The sequence below is a fragment of the Bison bison genome, unplaced genomic scaffold (genome assembly GCF_000754665.1).
Source record: "Bison bison bison isolate TAMUID 2011002044 unplaced genomic scaffold, Bison_UMD1.0 scf7180017864178, whole genome shotgun sequence".
Lineage (NCBI taxonomy): Eukaryota > Metazoa > Chordata > Mammalia > Artiodactyla > Bovidae > Bison > Bison bison.
Genome location: NW_011494750.1, coordinates 935,323 through 939,851, shown reverse-complemented (window position 1 = coordinate 939,851; position 4,529 = coordinate 935,323). Strand labels below are relative to the sequence as shown.

The 4,529-nt window shown below is 55.1% G+C and overlaps 1 protein-coding gene across 1 annotated transcript in view; it reads right to left on the bottom strand.

Annotated features, from left to right (window-relative positions):
* Positions 1-584: 584 nt before the first annotated feature.
* CRY2 (cryptochrome circadian clock 2) overlaps positions 585-4,529 on the bottom strand; it is a 36,606-nt gene continuing 32,661 nt past the window's right edge. The window contains exon 13 of the mRNA XM_010842331.1: positions 585-2,684. The gene's annotated coding sequence lies outside the window, so the exon portion shown is untranslated. The remainder of the gene's footprint in view (positions 2,685-4,529) is intronic.

The window sequence follows — 4,529 nt, the reverse complement described above, 5'->3', positions numbered from 1 at the left end:
GTTCTTCCTTTTCTCCTTTCTCACTCTGTGCAAGGCAGCTTGTGATATCGTTGGCATGGCCTGAACCCCTTCTCACAGGAACTTGGGATGTGAGTTAATAAAGCTCTCATGTCCAGCGGTCCAAAACTGGAAACCCTCACACAGTAGAGAAAGGGCCACTCTGGCTAGATGGTATCAGACCAAGTCAGCATCCAGGCTCTGGGCCTGGCTTTCCTCTGCACCAAGCAGCTGCAGCTTACATGCCAGAGTTAAGAATGGACTGAGGGCCAGGAGAGGGCCCTGCCATTGACTGATCCCCAGACTGGGGGTGTTGAAGTGAGCTGAGAGGCTGGGTCACTGCAGGAACCTCATCCCAGGGCTGGCATGCTCCACACCATTCTGGCTGACTGACCTCCAACTCTGACCAAGCTCTGGAGTCGAGACCACTAATTGCTCTAGCTGCTCAACTAGGAACCTCCCTGGTCCTCCATCTCCCACCCACTCTTCCCTGCCACCTCCAAGGTAGGTGAGAGGCTCCTGGTTCACTCAGGTTAAGCCCTACTGCCGCCCAGTACCCAGACCTCCCACAAAATTGACATTACAACTTTGCTCAGATAGGATCAGACATTTATGAAACACATGAATATTCACAAACTGTGGGAGAAACACACTTTCTAGCAATACAAAATCTCCATATAAAGTGCATGTGGCCTGCGACCGTCTCCTCCCCATGCTGGCCCTTGGGTCAGGACTTGGGGTAGTGCTCTGCAGGAGCCCCCAGGGACACCTGGGCCAGGAGAGGGGAGACACGAAGCCATCACAGAGCTTCAGGCCACTGGATACCCCCTCTCATTTCCAGTCCACTGGGAAAGGGCCAGCATGCCAGGGACAGTAGGGAAGTAGGGGGCGGTGGTCCTGCCAACATATACCTTAGGGAAGAGACCCATCATCAAAAAGGCAGGCAAAGGGAATCATCCTGCCGTCTGAGATGCTGTCAGACAAGCACTGACTCTGGCCCTAAGCCCTCCGGCCGTCCCAGTTTCTCTGCTCAGTCCTTCCAGGCTTGTTCTCCCCTCCTTTCGGCAGCAGCCCCCGATGCCCTTTCCTCCTGGCTAGGGCTAAGACAGCAGTAAAGCCCCCAACCCAACACTGCAGAAAAAGCTGTTTCCCCCATGCAATACGCGACATTTCTCATGGGTTGACACAGATACAACAGTTGGACTCCAAAGGCAGCTCTCCGGCTGAGGAAGCCTGAGGACATCTCAGGGAGAAGCCTGTCAGTGTGCTGGACTGATGCGGGAGACAGGGGCCTGACCCAGGGTTTGGGTCCTCCTAGGACAGAGGAGAGTGGGGGGCAGGGCTGGGACAAGGTCACAGGGGAGGTAGAGAGAAGGCCCAGGGCCAGCTTAATGCGACACGTGAGGACAAAAACCCCATGAGGGGTTTGTCTCTCAGGCACACACACCTGCACACTCCTGTGCGTGCGCATGCTGTGGCTCAAGTCTGGGCCATGGGTGGAGGAAGACGTGCTCCAGCCGGCCACACAGTCCTCCTTTCCGTGGGGTCCTCCTCAGCACAGACCTCCAGCAGTGGGAGGGTTCATGTGGGAGCACCGGCTGCCCCTGGATTGCAAGCCCTTGGCTTCTCTGGGTCAAACGTCCCGCCTGCTGCAGAAGGGTTGGTGCGCTGGCCGGGACCTCAGCTGGGGCCCTTCCCAACTGTCCCTGGCCGTGCACCTGCCTGGGCCCTTGATGTCCAGCTACCAGGAGGGCTGATGCGGTAGCTCGGTGCTGACCAGCCCCGGGCAGACGACAATGGCTTCCCTGGCTGCCATCAGCCGACCTCGGGGGCAGGACTGAGGTGCCGTGGAGTGTGGCCAGGGGAGCCAGGGGGCCCTCCACCACCAGGAACCTGGCCTCCTCCTACTGGATGCTCCGCTCTGACGGTGAAGGAGCGGTGAGAGCAGGGGTTAACTCCTAGCCTCAGGTTTTCAGCCCCGAAGAGTGAGAGGCTCCTCTCTGCTACTACCTGTCAGGCTGCACACCCGGCACTCAGGTCAGGCCCCTGGTGCTCTTCTGTATGAGGCAGAAAGGCTGCAGATCTGGCCACAGCTCAGCCCCAGCTCCCCCAGGAAGAGTTTGGGGAGTCCACTGGCAGGGAATTTTAAAAGAAGAAGCCAGGCCAGGTGACTGTCTGGACAGCACCTGTCCCCTCCAGCCTGCCCGGCCCTCGGGGGTCATAAAGCAGGAACTCAGAAGGCCCCTCGCTGCCTCGAGAATCCCACTCTGCACACGAGCCAGAAATGCTTCCCCTGCTCCTCAGTCTGACATGGAGGGGGAAGGGGAAGGGGAGCAGGTGTCAGAATCCCACCTAAGGTCTGACCACCCTTCTAGGCAGAAGAGGCAGCAGGCCCCCAGGGACAGGTATGGGGTGACCGCCACCGCCGTGACCTCTAGTCTGGGGTCTGGAGGCTGAGGTGAAGCTGCTACCCGTCCTCCTCCGGCCCAGACAGCGTTCAGAGACACACGAGTGTACACAGATGCATGCACACACAACAGGTGGCCCTCCTTCCTCCGCACGCGCACACACACGCACACACGTTCGCTCCGTCTCTGCAGGTGATCAGCAGCTCTGCAGGTTGCACTCCACTGCCACGGTGGCGGCTTGGGCACCCAAGCTTTGCTCACGGAGCCACGGCACTGCAGCTGCAAGAGAGACAGGGGCGAAAAGGAGCGTTCAGGAGACTCTCCGTTGCCTGGGACACGGCTCCTCTGGCGGCTTCTCTGGGGAACCAGGGAGCGCCCAGAGCGAAGCACATGAGCCGCAGCGCCTGGGGACAAGGTGGCTGCTGGGATGCCAGCGGGACCTGGACGCTGGCCCTCTCCGAGGTGCTGACATGGGCCAGCTCTCCCTGGCGGACTCTCTGGGCCTCCTCCGCCCCAGGCCTGAGGACGGCAGAGGAGGGGTCACTACCTGAGGCCTTGGGTGACACTTATTCAGATACGACAAGGGCAGTTTCTGTATCAAGGCACAGGGTCTGCTGCCAGAGATGGAGAATCAGAAAAAAAAAAAAAAAAATGGCTGGAAGAGAAGCCAGCCAGGACCAGTAATTCTGAAGATGAAGGCAATGACTGAGTTTGGAATCAGCGGGTGAGCGAACTTCCACATAGAGATAAAAGCAAGCTGGCACTGTGCTAGAAGACTGGGGGGCAGGGGAGAGGAGACTCAAGGATGAGTCATTTTAAAGATTTATAACATCCTGGATCTAGGGCAGAGGGAAGAGATGGCCTCATGCTGGATAACAGGACAGGGCAAGCCCATCACAATGCTGGGTTGCCTGTTTCAAGAGGTCCAGGGTGTCTGAGAGTGTAGAGACATGCGGGCCTCTGTTCAAAGACTGTACCTCTTAAATGATGATCAGGTGGATAACAAGACAGCCTACTGAGCCTACTGTGGGTCAGGCACTACACACGTGTGTTAGATTCGTATACAGATTTGTGTATGGAGCCCTGATCCCCTCGGAATGGGACTGTTTTTGCAAAGAGGGTCTTTAAAGAAGTGATTAAGTTAAAATTAGGTACTTATTGTGGGCCCTGATCCCAAATGACTGGTGTCCTTCTATGAAAAGATTAGAGCACAGACACATAGAGGTCAGAGCCTATGAAGACAAGGCAGACAGCAGCGATCTACAGGCCAAGCGGAGAGGCCTCAGGAGAGACCAACCCTGCTGCCAACTTGACCTCAGACTTCCAGCCCCCAGAGCTGTGAGCGAATGAATTTCTGTCATTAGAGTCACCTGGTCTGTGGCACCTTGTGAGAATCCAAGCGAACTAATGCAGCTTGTGACCCCATTAACCCTGAAGACACAGCCTTCATTTTTACAGATGAGAAAACTGAAGCCAGAGAGGCTACATAAGCTGCCCAAGACGACAGAATTCAGGAGTGACAGAGCCAAGACGGGAAACCTAGGTCCGTCTGCTTCCGCAATCTGTATTTTTGCCACTAAGTAATCTCTACATTACAGGATCTCCCATTTAAGACTTTCAGAGGATGTAACAAGTTCAACACGGTGGCATGAAGATTAACATTCAAACAACATCAATGGAAGTTCAGATGTTAACAGAAAAGGAAAAAATGCTCTCGAGAGTTGAAGACACTGGAGTCAGGGGTTCAAAATCAGTCTTCTGACACATGCAGCCCTTTTCAGGCAAATGTTAAATCCAAAGATTTTAACTGGATGATGATAATTCCTCTGGAAGCTGGGAAAAATCAAAAACAAATTTATGAGTGGATACCTGTATGGGACAATACTGAGTACCTCTTTAAAATATTTTCAACAATTCTCTCTTTCAGTTCAGTTCAGTCGCTCAGTTGTGTCAGACTCTGCGATCCCATGAATCACAGCACGCCAGACCTCCCTGTCCATCACCAACTCCCAGAGTTCACTCAAACTCACGTCCATCGAGTCAGTGATGCCATCCAGCCATCTCATCCTCTGTCGTCCCCTTCTCTTCCTGCCCCCAATCCCTCCCAGCATCAGAGTCTTTTCC